At 32.8% G+C, this 12,323-nt stretch overlaps 1 protein-coding gene across 3 annotated transcripts in view; it reads right to left on the bottom strand.

Moving 5' to 3' along the window:
* The window catches only part of grin2ba (glutamate receptor, ionotropic, N-methyl D-aspartate 2B, genome duplicate a), a 431,694-nt gene that overhangs the window by 65,480 nt on the left and 353,891 nt on the right, over positions 1-12,323 (bottom strand). The gene's annotated exons all lie outside the window — the stretch shown is intronic.

The following is a 12,323-nucleotide window of genomic DNA, read 5'->3' as shown; positions in this document are numbered from 1 at the left end:
ACGCATGCCAGACACAACAGGACGGCTTTAAAACCACCACTGAAGACCAACTTCCAAAGGCAGCTTTGGTAAACGTGTGCTCTCAAATGTTGTGTCTGTAAAAAGAGCACGTCGCTAAATTCACCATAACGTTTAGCTGATTGGAGAGCTAGCGGGTTCATAACCATTACTTCTGTTTTGTTTGATCGGCCGTTTTACTGCCGTGTTACAGACACAGTTTAGAAAAAATTAAAGTATGTAAATAAATAATTCAGTGTAAATAACTAATTTCACAACGTATTTATCTGCGACTTATAGTCCGGTGCGACTAATATATGGAAAAATGTGTATTTCTTTTAAAATTTAGTGGGTGTGGCTTACATACAGGCTCGCTTTATAGTACGGAAAATACGGTAGATTAGTCGTTACTAGTAAACGTATCATGTGACACCGTTATTACGAACATTAGTATTAGAAGATAATAGAAATATTATTAATTTCATTGACTTATATCTTTCGTCATAGTCAGACATATTTTCTCCTGACTGAAATGACAAGAAAACCAATCAGAACAAAATTACGCTGACTAAAATGAATATAGAATATAAAATAAATAAATAAAAGGTAAAAAAAAAACTAATATAAGGTAAATAAATAGTAAAATAAGGTAAATAAACAAAATAAAGGTAAATAAAAAATAAAAGAAGGAATATAGAAGTTAAACAGAGGTCACTAAAAGATAAGGCAAATAGATGGTAAAATAAGGTAAATAGAAGGTAAAGAAAATATTAAAAAATTAACATAAAAGGTAAAATAAATAAATAAAAGGTAAAATAATACAAATAGATGTACAATGAGAAGATAAAACTAATCAAAACAAAATTATGCTGACTAAAATGAATATAGATTTTAAAATAAATAAAATGTAAAAGAAAGCCAATATAATGTAAATAAACGGGAAAAGAAGGTAAATAAAATAAATAAAGGTAAATAAAAGATAAAATAAGGAATATAGAAGGTGCAAGAAGTTAAACAGAGATAACTAAAAGATAGAATAAGGTAAATAGATGGTACAATAAGGTAAATAGAAGGTAAAGAAAAGATTAAAAAAATTAACATAAAAAGTAGAATAAATGAATAAAAGGTAAAAGAAAACAAATAGATGTACAATGAGAACATAAAACCAATCAACACAAAATTATGCTGACTAAAATGAATATAGAATGTAAAATAAATCAATAAAAAGTAAAGAAAACCGAATATAAGGTAAATAAACGGTAACATAAGGTAAATAAATGGCAAAAGAAGGTAAATAAACAAAATAAAGGTAAATAAAAGATAAAAGAAGGAATATAGAAGGTGCAAGAAGTTAAACAGAGATAACTAAAAGATAGAATAATATAGAATGTAAAATAAATAAAAGGTAAAAGAAAATGAATATAATGTAAATAAATGGGAAAAGAAGGTAAATAAACGGCAAAAAGGGTAAATAAAAGAAATAAAGGTAAATAAAAGATAAAATAAGGAATATACAAGGTGCAAGAAATTAAGTAGAGATAACTAAAAGATAGAATAAGGTAAATAGATGGTACACCAAGGTAAATAGAAGGTAATCAAAAGATTTTAAAAAATAATATAAAAGGTGAAATAAATAAATAAATAAAAGGTAAAAGAAAACAAATAGATGTACAATGAGAAGATAAAACCAAACAAAACAAAATTATGCTGATTAAAATTAATATAGAATGTCAAATACAAAAATAAAAGTTAAAAGAAAACAAATATAAGGTAAATAAACGGGAAAAGAAGGTAAATAAATGAAATAAAGGTAAATAAAAGATAAAAGAAGGAATATAGAAGTTGCAAGAAGTTAAACAGAGATAACTAAAAGATAGAATAAGGTAAATAGAAGGTAAATAAAATATTTAAAAATAAATATATAAAAGGTAAAATAAATAAATAAAAGGTAAAAGAAAACAAATAGATGTACAATGAGAAGATAAAACCAATCAAAGCAAAATTATGCTGGCTAAAATGAATACAGAATGTAAAATAAATAAATAAAAGGTAAAAATAAACAAATATAATGTAAACAAACGGTAAAAGAAGGTAAATAAGCGGCAAGAGATGGTAAAAAAAAGGGAAATTCAAGATAAAAGAAGGAATATAGAAGGAACAAGAAGTTAAACAGAGGTAAATAGAAGGTAAATAGAAGGTAAAGTGAGTTAAATAGAAGGTAAATAAGGTAAATAAAAAGTAAAAGAAGTAATATAGAAGGTGTAAGAAAATGAAACAAGTTAAAATAGAAGGTAAAATAAGCTAAACCGAAGGTAAATAAAGAGGTAAAATAAGTCAAATTAAAGCTGCAAGCAGCATTGGTCGGGCCCGCATATTTGGCAGGTGCTAGTCCTAAATGTCCCAATACTTTTGTCCAGTGATAGTCATAAGTGTCCCAATACTTTTGTCTACTTTTAGTCTGAAGTGTCCCAAGACTTTTGTCTAGTGTACCTACCTTTTCTGCATTGTGTGGGCACGTTGGTGCTTCCTGCTTTTAAGCAGCCATCTTAAAAAAACAGCAGCGCAGCGGGTCTTTGAAGGGTCATAAAATCAAAACCGGAGCAGGTATTAAAACGCTGTTCTGTTATTTTATACACAAGGGTTCAATCTCTCTCCTGTGTTAGTTTGAAGCCGAAACGACAAACGCGCTCAGAGGAGATAGTTTTTGAAGGAAGGTGACCGGTTTTTACAAAAAATTTGTTTTGAAGGGGGAATAGCAAACTTCCTGTTGATTTTTGCTGGGGGTTGTCGATTTATGAAATGTAGGTCTAAGTAAGACCTACATAGAGGTTTTTGTTTCATGTCTCTCCAACCTTCCCAGTGGGAGTTACAGGCAGTTCTGTCATTTTTTTCCTTCCGAGGAGCAGTTTTGTCTCCGTTTTATTCAAAAATTGCGCAAGAGCGCTATTTTGAGATTTGGGGTTAGGTTTTTTTTATTACATCGTAATTTTTGCCAGTCCTGATGTGTGCGTTCAGTACGGTGAGTTTTGAAGCATGTTAAGGGGGTCAAATTACAGCTCAAAGAGGCAAAAGTTACTGTTTTTAGTACTTTTTTGTCTTGAAGGGGGAATTGCCAACTCCCTGTTGATTTTAGCCCAACAATGTACTATTATGAAATGTAGGTCTAAGTCAGACCTACATAGAGGTTTTTGTTTCATGTCTCTCCGACCTTCCTAGTGGGAGTTACAGGCAGTCTAGTTTTGTTTCTTCCTAGGGGGCGCTAGAGCGCAATTTTGAGTTTTGTGGTTCGGTTTTTTTTTAAAAAGGCAATTTTCGCAGGTCCTGATGGTCAAATATGGTGAGTTTTGAAGCATGTTAAGTGGGTCAAATTACAGTTTAATGTGGCGGCGGAAGAATAAAGAATAAAGAATAAAACCTTACAAATTCAATAGGTCCTTATGTCCCATTGCATAAGGACTCCCAAAGGGAGTCCTTATGCAATGGGACATGCGGGCCCTAATAAAAGCTAATACAAGTTCAATATAAAGGTAAAGAAGATGAAACAAGGTAAAAGATGGTCAAACTAGGTCAATGGAATGCAATCATAGTATTTCTTACAAAATGTAGTGGGTGTGGCTTATATACTCCCGCGCTCAGAGTAGGGAAAATACGGTAGATTAGTCGTTATTAATAAAAGTATTTTATGACACACACAAAAAAAAGCTAAGATGCTAAGTAACAAAATATTTGACGCTGAGGTGTACAGTTTACCTGCTGCTGAATTACTATCCTGCTAATATTACAATACAAAGAATATTAGCTGCGGGCCCTAAATGGCCCCCGGACACACACACACACACACACACACACACACACACACACACACACACACACGGGCCTGAAGGTGAGACCCTCGCCATGCTCCTCACACTGCTGATGGCGGAGCTCATTAGGAAGCAGGAAGTGGAGGTTCAGCTGGAAGTCAAGCTGAGAATTAAAGATGAGTGTGAGAGGGCTGAGGGGAGGGGAGGGGACATAAGGGAGACGCTCACCTTGTTCTCTGATCAGAGGACAGAATATAGATTAGAGGGAGAAGAAAGAGAAAGACAAAGAGGAAGGACAAGGAGCGACGATGAGGAGAAGGATAGCTTTTAGAAGCTATTTTAGCAGGTATCAAATATTTTGTTACTTGATAAAAGATACCTGTTAGCATGTTAGCTTTTTTTAAGCTAATTTTGTAGGTGACGCTAGCATGCTAGCATTTTTTAATAATTTTTTTCCAGCTACACACCTCAGAGTAATATATTTTGGGACTTGACGCATGTTACAGTTAGCATTTTGGCATGCTAACGTTAGCATGATAGCTTCTTTTTTTAAAGACTAATTCAGCAAGTATACGCCTTAGCGTCAAATATTGTGTTACTTGATGAATGATACCTGTTAGCATGTTAGCTTTTTTAAGCTAATTTTGTAGGTGACGCTAGCATGCTAGCATTTATTTATAATTTTTTTCCAGCTACACACCTCAGAGTAATATATTTTGGGACTTGACGCATGTTACAGTTAGCATTTTGGCATGCTAACGTTAGCATGATAGCTTTTTTTTTTTTTTTAGAGTAATTTAGCAGGTATACGCCTCAGCGTTAAATATTTTGTTACTCGACGAATGATACCTGTTAGCTTTTTTTTTTTTTTTTTAGCTAATTTTGTAGGTATACACTTGGTGTTTGATTCATTCTAACGTTAGCATGCTAGCATTTAAAAAACAAATTTCAAGTACACATCTCAGAGTAATATATTTTGGGGCTTGACGCATGTTACAGTTAGCATTTTGGCATGCTAACGTTGGCATGATAGTTTTTTTTTATTTTTTTTTAAGACTAATTTAGCAGGTAAACGCCTTAGCGTCAAATATTTTGTTACTCGATGAGGTTTTTTTTTCTGCCAATTTTGTAGGTATACACTTGGTGTTTGATTCATTCTAACGTTAGCATGCTAGCATTAAAAAAAATAATTCAGGTACACACCTTAGAGTAATATATTTTGGGACTTGACGCATGTTACAGTTAGCATTTTAGAATGCTAAAATTAGCATTATACATTTTTTTTTTTTAGCTCATTTAGCAGATATACACCTCAGCGTCAAATATTTTGTTACTTGACGAATGATACTTGTTAGCATGTTAGCCTTTTTTTTAATCAAATTTTGAAGGCATACACTTGGTACTTGATTTTAAATACATTTTCCAGGTACACACCTCAGAGTCATATATTTTGGTACTTGACACATGTTACAGTTAGCATTTTGGCATGCTAACGTTAGCATCATAGCTTTCTTTTTTTTTAGACTAATTTAGCAGGTATACGCCTCAGTGTCAAATATTTTGTTACTCGACGAATGATACCTGTTAGCTTATTTTTGTTTGTTTTTTGCCAATTTTGTAGGTATACACTTGGTATTTGATTCATTCTAACGCTAGCATGCTAGCATTTAAAACAAATTTTCCAGGTACACACCTCAGAGTAATATATTTTGGGACTTGACGCATGTTACAGTTAGCATTTTAGAATGTTAAAATTAACATAATAGCTTTTTTTTTTTTTAGCTCATTTAGCAGATATACACCTCAGCGTCAAATATTGTGTTACTTGACGAATGATACCTGTTAGCATGTTAGCTTTTTTAAGCTAATTTTGTAGGTGACGCTAGCATGCTAGCATTTTTTATAATTTTTTTCCAGCTACACACCTCAGAGTAATGTATTTTGGGACTTGACGCATGTTACAGTTAGCATTTTGGCATGCTAACGTTAGCATGATAGCTTTTTTTTTTTTTTAGAGTAATTTAGCAGGTATACGCCTCAGCGTTAAATATTTTGTTACTCGACGAATGATACCTGTTAGCTTATTTTTTTTTTTTTTAGCTAATTTTGTAGGTATACACTTGGTGTTTGATTCATTCTAACGTTAGCATGCTAGCATTTAAAAAAAAAAATTCAGGTACACATCTCAGAGTAATATATTTTGGGGCTTGACGCATGTTACAGTTAGCATTTTGGCATGCTAACGTTAGCATGATAGTTTTTTTTATATTTTTTTTTAAGACTAATTTAGCAGGTAAACGCCTTAGCGTCAAATATTTTGTTACTCGATGAGGTTTTTTTTTTCTGCCAATTTTGTAGGTATACACTTGGTGTTTGACTCATTCTAATGTTAGCATGCTAGCATTAAAAAAAAAAATTCAGGTACACACCTTAGAGTAATATATTTTGGGACTTGACGCATGTTACAGTTAGCATTTTAGAATGCTAAAATTAGCATTATACTTTTTTTTTTTTTAGCTCATTGAGCAGATATACACCTCAGCGTCAAATATTGTGTTACTTGACGAATGATACCTGTTAGCATGTTAGCTTTTTTAAGCTAATTTTGTAGGTGACGCTAGCATGCTAGCATTTTTTAATAATTTTTTTCCAGGTACACACCTCAGAGTAATATATTTTGGGACTTGACGCATGTTACAGTTAGTGTTTTAGAATGCTAACATTAGCAATATACTTTGTTGTTTTAGCTCATTTAGCAGATATACACCTCAGCGTCAAATATGTTGTTACTTGACGAATGATACTTGTTAGCATGTTAGCTTTTCTTTAAGCTAATTTTGTAGGTGTACACTTTGTATTTTATTCATGCTAACGTTAGCATGCTAGCATTTTAAACACATTTTCCAGGTACACACCTCAGAGTCATATATTTTGACCCATGTTACAGTTAGCATTTTGGCATGCTAACATTAGCATGATAGCTTTTTTTTAATATATACTAATTCAGCAGGTATACGCCTCAGCGTCAAATATTGTGTTACTTGACGAATGATACCTGTTAGCATGTTAGCTTTTTTAATCTAATTTTGTAGGTGACGCTAGCTTGCTAGCATTTTTTAATAATTCTTTTCCAGGTACACACCTCAGAGTAATATATTTTGGTACTTGACACATGTTACAGTTAGCATTTTGGCATGCTAACGTTAGCATGATAGCTTTCTTTTTTTTTAGACTAATTTAGCAGGTATACGCCTCAGTGTCAAATATTTTGTTACTCGACGAATGATACCTGTTAGCTTATTTTTGGGTTTTTTTTGCCAATTTTGTAGGTATACACTTGGTGTTTGATTCATTCTAACGCTAGCATGCTAGCATTTAAAACAAATTTTACAGGTACACACCTCAGAGTAATATATTTTGGGACTTGACGCATGTTACAGTTAGCATTTTAGAATGCTAAAATTAGCATAATAGCTTTTTTTTAATTTTTAGCTCATTTAGCAGATATACACCTCAGCGTCAAATATTGTGTTACTTGACGAATGATACCTGTTAGCATGTTAGCTTTTTTAAGCTAATTTTGTAGGTGACGCTAGCATGCTAGCATTTTTTAATAATTTTTTTCCAGGTACACACCTCAGAGTAATATATTTTGGGACTTGACGCATGTTACAGTTAGCATTTTAGAATGCTAAAATTAGCATTATAGGTTGTTGTTTTAGCTCATTTAGCAGATATACACCTCAGCGTCAAATATTTTGTTACTTGACGAATGATACCTGTTAGCATGTTAGCTTTTCTTTAAGCTAATTTTGTAGGTGTACACTTTGTATTTTATGCATGCTAACGTTAGCATGCTAGCATTTTAAACACATTTACCAGGTACACACCTCAGAGTCATATATTTTGACCCATGTTACAGTTAGCATTTTGGCATGCTAACGTTAACATGATAGTTTTTTTTTTTTAATACTCATTCAGCAGGTATACGCCTCAGCGTCAAATATTGTGTTACTTGACGAATGATACCTGTTAGCATGTTAGCTTTTTTAAGCTAATTTTGTAGGTGACGCTAGCATGCTAGCATTTTTAAATATTTTTTTTCTAGGTACACACCTCAGAGTAATATATTTTGGGACTTCACGCATGTTACAGTTAGCATTTTGGCATGCTAACGATAGCATGATAGCTTTCTTTTTCTTTAGACTAATTTAGCAGGTATACGCCTCAGCGTCAAATAATTTGTTACTTGAAGAATGATACCTGTTAGCTTATTTTATTTGTTTTAGCTAATTTTGTAGGTATACACTTGGTGTTTGATTCATTCTAGCGTTAGCATGCTAGCATTTAAAATAATTTTTTCAGGTACACACCTTAGAGTAGTATATTTTTGGACTTGACGCATGTTACAGTTAGCATTTTAGAATGCTAAAATTAGCATTATAAGTTGTTGTTTTAGCTCATTTAGCAGATATACACCTCAGCGTCAAATATTTTGTTACTTGACGAATGATACCTGTTAGCATGTTAGCTTTTTTTAAAGCTCATTTTGTAGGTGTACACTTTGTATTTTATTCATGCTAATGTTAGCATGCTAGCATTTTAAACACATTTACCAGGTACACACCTCAGAGTCATATATTTTGACCCATGTTACAGTTAGCATTTTGGCATGCTAACATTAGCATGATAGCTTTTTTTTTAATATACTAATTCAGCAGGTATACGCCTCAGCGTCAAATATTGTGTTACTTGACGAATGATATCTGTTAGCATGTTAGCTTTTTTAAGCTAATTGTATAGGTGATGCTAGCATGCTAGCATTTTTTAATAATTTTTTTCCAGGTACACACCTCAGAGTAATATATTTTGGGACTTGACGCATGTTACAGTTAGCATTTTGGCATGCTAACGTTAGCATGATAGCATTTAAAATAATTTTTTCAGGTACACACCTCAGAGTAATATATTTTGGGACTTGACGCATGTTACAGTTAGCATTTTAGAATGCTAAAATTAGCATTATAGGTTGTTGTTTTAGCTCATTTAGCAGGTATACGCCTTAGCGTCAAATATTTTGTTACTTGACGAATGATACCTGTTAGCTTATTTATTTATTTATTTTTGCCAATTTTGTAGGTATACACTTGGTGTTTGATTCATTCTAACGCTAGCATGCTAGCATTTAAAACAATTTTTCCAGGTACACACCTCAGAGTAATATATTTTGGGACTTGACGCATGTTACAGTTAGCATTTTAGAATGCTAAAATTAGCATAATAGCTTCTTTTTTTTAGCTCATTTAGCAGATATACACCTCAGCGTCAAATATTGTGTTACTTGACAAATGATACCTGTTAGCATGTTAGCTTTTTTAAGCTAATTTTGTAGGTGACGCTAGCATGCTAGCATTTTTTAATAATTTTTTTCCAGGTACACACCTCAGAGTAATATATTTTGGGACTTGACGCATGTTACAGTTAGTGTTTTAGAATGCTAACATTAGCAATATAGGTTGTTGTTTTAGCTCATTTAGCAGATATACACCTCAGCGTCAAATATTTTGTTACTTGACGAATGATACTTGTTAGCATGTTAGCTTTTCTTTAAGCTAATTTTGTAGGTGTACACTTTGTATTTTATTCATGCTAACGTTAGCATGCTAGCATTTTAAACACATTTACCAGGTACACACCTCGGAGTCATATATTTTGGGGCTTGACCGATGTTACAGTTAGCATTTTGGCATGCTAATGTTAGCATGATAGCTTTCTTTTTTTTTTAGACTAATTTAGCAGGTATTTGCCTTAGCGTCAAATATTTTGTTACTCGACGAATGATACCTGTTCGTTTTTTTGTTTTGTTTTTTGCCAATTTTGTAGGTATACACTTGGTGTTTGATTCATTCTAACGTTAGCATGCTAGCATTTAAAATAATTTTTCCAGGTACACACCTCAGAGTACCGGTAATATATTTTGGGACTTGACGCATGTTACAGTTAGCATTTTAGAATGCTAAAATTAGCATTATAGCTTCTTTTTTTTAGCTCATTTAGCAGATATACACCTCAGCGTCAAATATTTTGTTACTTGACGAACGATACTTGTTAGCATGTTAGCCTTTTTTAAATCTAATTTTGTAGGTATACACTTGGTGCTTGATTCATGCTAACATTAGCATGCTGGCATTTTAAATAAACTTTTCAGGTACACACCTCAGAGTCATATATTTTGGGGCTTGACCCATGTTACAGTTAGCATTTTGGCATGCTAACGTTAGCATGATAGCTTTTTTTTTTTTTTTTAAGACTAATTTAGCAGGTATACGCCTCAGCGTCAAATATTTTGTTACTTGACGAGGTTTCTTTTGCCAATTTTGTAGGTATACACTTGTGTTTGATTCATTCTAACGTTAGCATGCTAGCATTAAAAAAAAATATTCAGGTACACACCTTAAAGTAATATATTTTGGGACTTGACGCATGTTACAGTTAGCATTTTAGAATGCTAAAATTAGCATTATAGCTTTTTTTTTTTTTTTAGCTCATTTAGCAGATATACACCTCAGCGTCAAATATTTTCTTATTTGACGAATGATACTTGTTAGCATGTTAGCCTTTTTTAAATCTAATTTTGTAGGCATACACTTGGTGCTTGATTCATGCTAGCATTAGCATGCTAGCATTTTAAACAAATTTATTAGGGACACACTTCAGAGTCATATATTTTGGGGCTTGACCCATGTTACAGTTAGCATTTTGGCATGCTAACATTAGCATGATAGCTTTTTTTGTCAAGACTAATTTAGCAGGTATACGCTTTGGCGTCAAATATTTTGTTACTTGACGAATAATACTTTTTTAAGCTAATTTTGTAGGTGACGCTAGCATTTTTTAATAATTTTTTCCGGTACACATTTTAGAGTAATACATTTTGGAACTTGACACACGTTACAGTTAGCGTTTTACAATGCTAAAATTAGCATTATAGCTTTTTGGAGCTCATTTAGCAGATATACACCTCAGCGTCAAATATTTTGTTACTTGACAAAAGATACGTGTTAGCATGATAGCTTTATTTAAGCTAATTTTGTAAGTGTACACTTTGTATTTTTTTCATGCTAACATTAGCATGCTGGCATTTTAAACAAATTTATTAGATACACACTTCAGAGTCACATTTTTGGGGGCTTGACCCATGTTACAGTTAGCATTTTGGCATGCTAACATTAGCATGAAGTTGTCAGGTTGTGTAAATGGTAAATAAAAAGAGAATACAAACAAATCATTTTCAACTTATATTCAATTGAATAGACTGCAAAGACAAGATATTTCATGTTTTCACTGAGAAAGCTCATTTGGAATTTGATGCCTGCAACATGTTTCAAAAAAGCTGGCACAAGTGGCAAAAAAGACTGAGAAAGTTGAGGAATGCTCATCAAAGACTTATTTGGAACATCCCACAGGTGAACGGGCTAATTGGGAACAGGTGGGTGCCATGATTGGCTATAAAAGCAGCTTCCGTGAAATGCTCAGTCATTCACAAACAAGGACGGGGCGAGGGTCACCACTTTGTCAACAAATGCCTGAGCAAATTGTTTAAGAACAACATTTCTCAAGCAGCTATTGCAAGGAATTTAGTGATTTCACCATCTACGCTCTGTAATATCATCAAAAGGTTCAGAGAATCTGGAGAAATCACTGCACGTAAGCCATGATATTACACACCTTGGATCCCTCAGGCGGTATATGCATCAAAAAGCCACATTAGTGTGTAAAGGATATCACCACATGGGCTCAGGAACACTTCAGACAAACCACTGTCAGTAACTACAGTTGGTCGCTACATCTGTAAGTGCAAGTTAAAACTCTACTATGCAAAGCCAAAGCCATTTATCAACAACACCCAGAAATGTTGTTGACTTCGCTGGGCCCGAGCTCATCTAAGATGGACTGATGCAAAGTGGAAAAGTGTTCTGTGGTCTGACGAGCCCACATTTCAAATAGATTTGGAAACTGTGAACGACCAAAGAGGAAAAGAACCATCCGGACTGTTCTAAGCGCAAAGTGTAAAAGGCAGCATGTGTGATGGTATGGGGGTGTATTAGTGGCCAAGACATGGGTAACTTACACATCTGTGAAGGCACCATTAATGCTGAAAGGTACATACAGCTTTTGGAGCAACATATGTTGCCATCCAAGCAACGTGAAATTTTAAAATTGTTTTAAATAGTTTTAAATTGTTTTAATTTTTTTTTTTTAAGTTTTAAAAAAATTAAAAAAATTAAAAAAATTAAATAAAAAAAAATAAATTTAAAAACATTTTTTTAAAATTAAAAAAATTTGAAAATCATTTTTTACCTTGAAAATCATTTTTACCCTTGAAAAAAAATTTTTACCTTGAAAAATGTTTTTTACCTTGAAAATTATTTTTTACCTTGAAAAAAAAATGTTACCTTGAAAAAAAAAATGTACCTTGAAAATTGTTTTTTACCTTGAAAATCATTTGTTTACCTTGAAAAT

The sequence above is a fragment of the Nerophis lumbriciformis genome, linkage group LG22, assembly GCF_033978685.3.
Source record: "Nerophis lumbriciformis linkage group LG22, RoL_Nlum_v2.1, whole genome shotgun sequence".
In the NCBI taxonomy this organism is placed as follows: domain Eukaryota; kingdom Metazoa; phylum Chordata; class Actinopteri; order Syngnathiformes; family Syngnathidae; genus Nerophis; species Nerophis lumbriciformis.
Note: the sequence above shows the minus strand (reverse complement) of the source record. Positions and strands in the feature narration are given on the sequence as shown.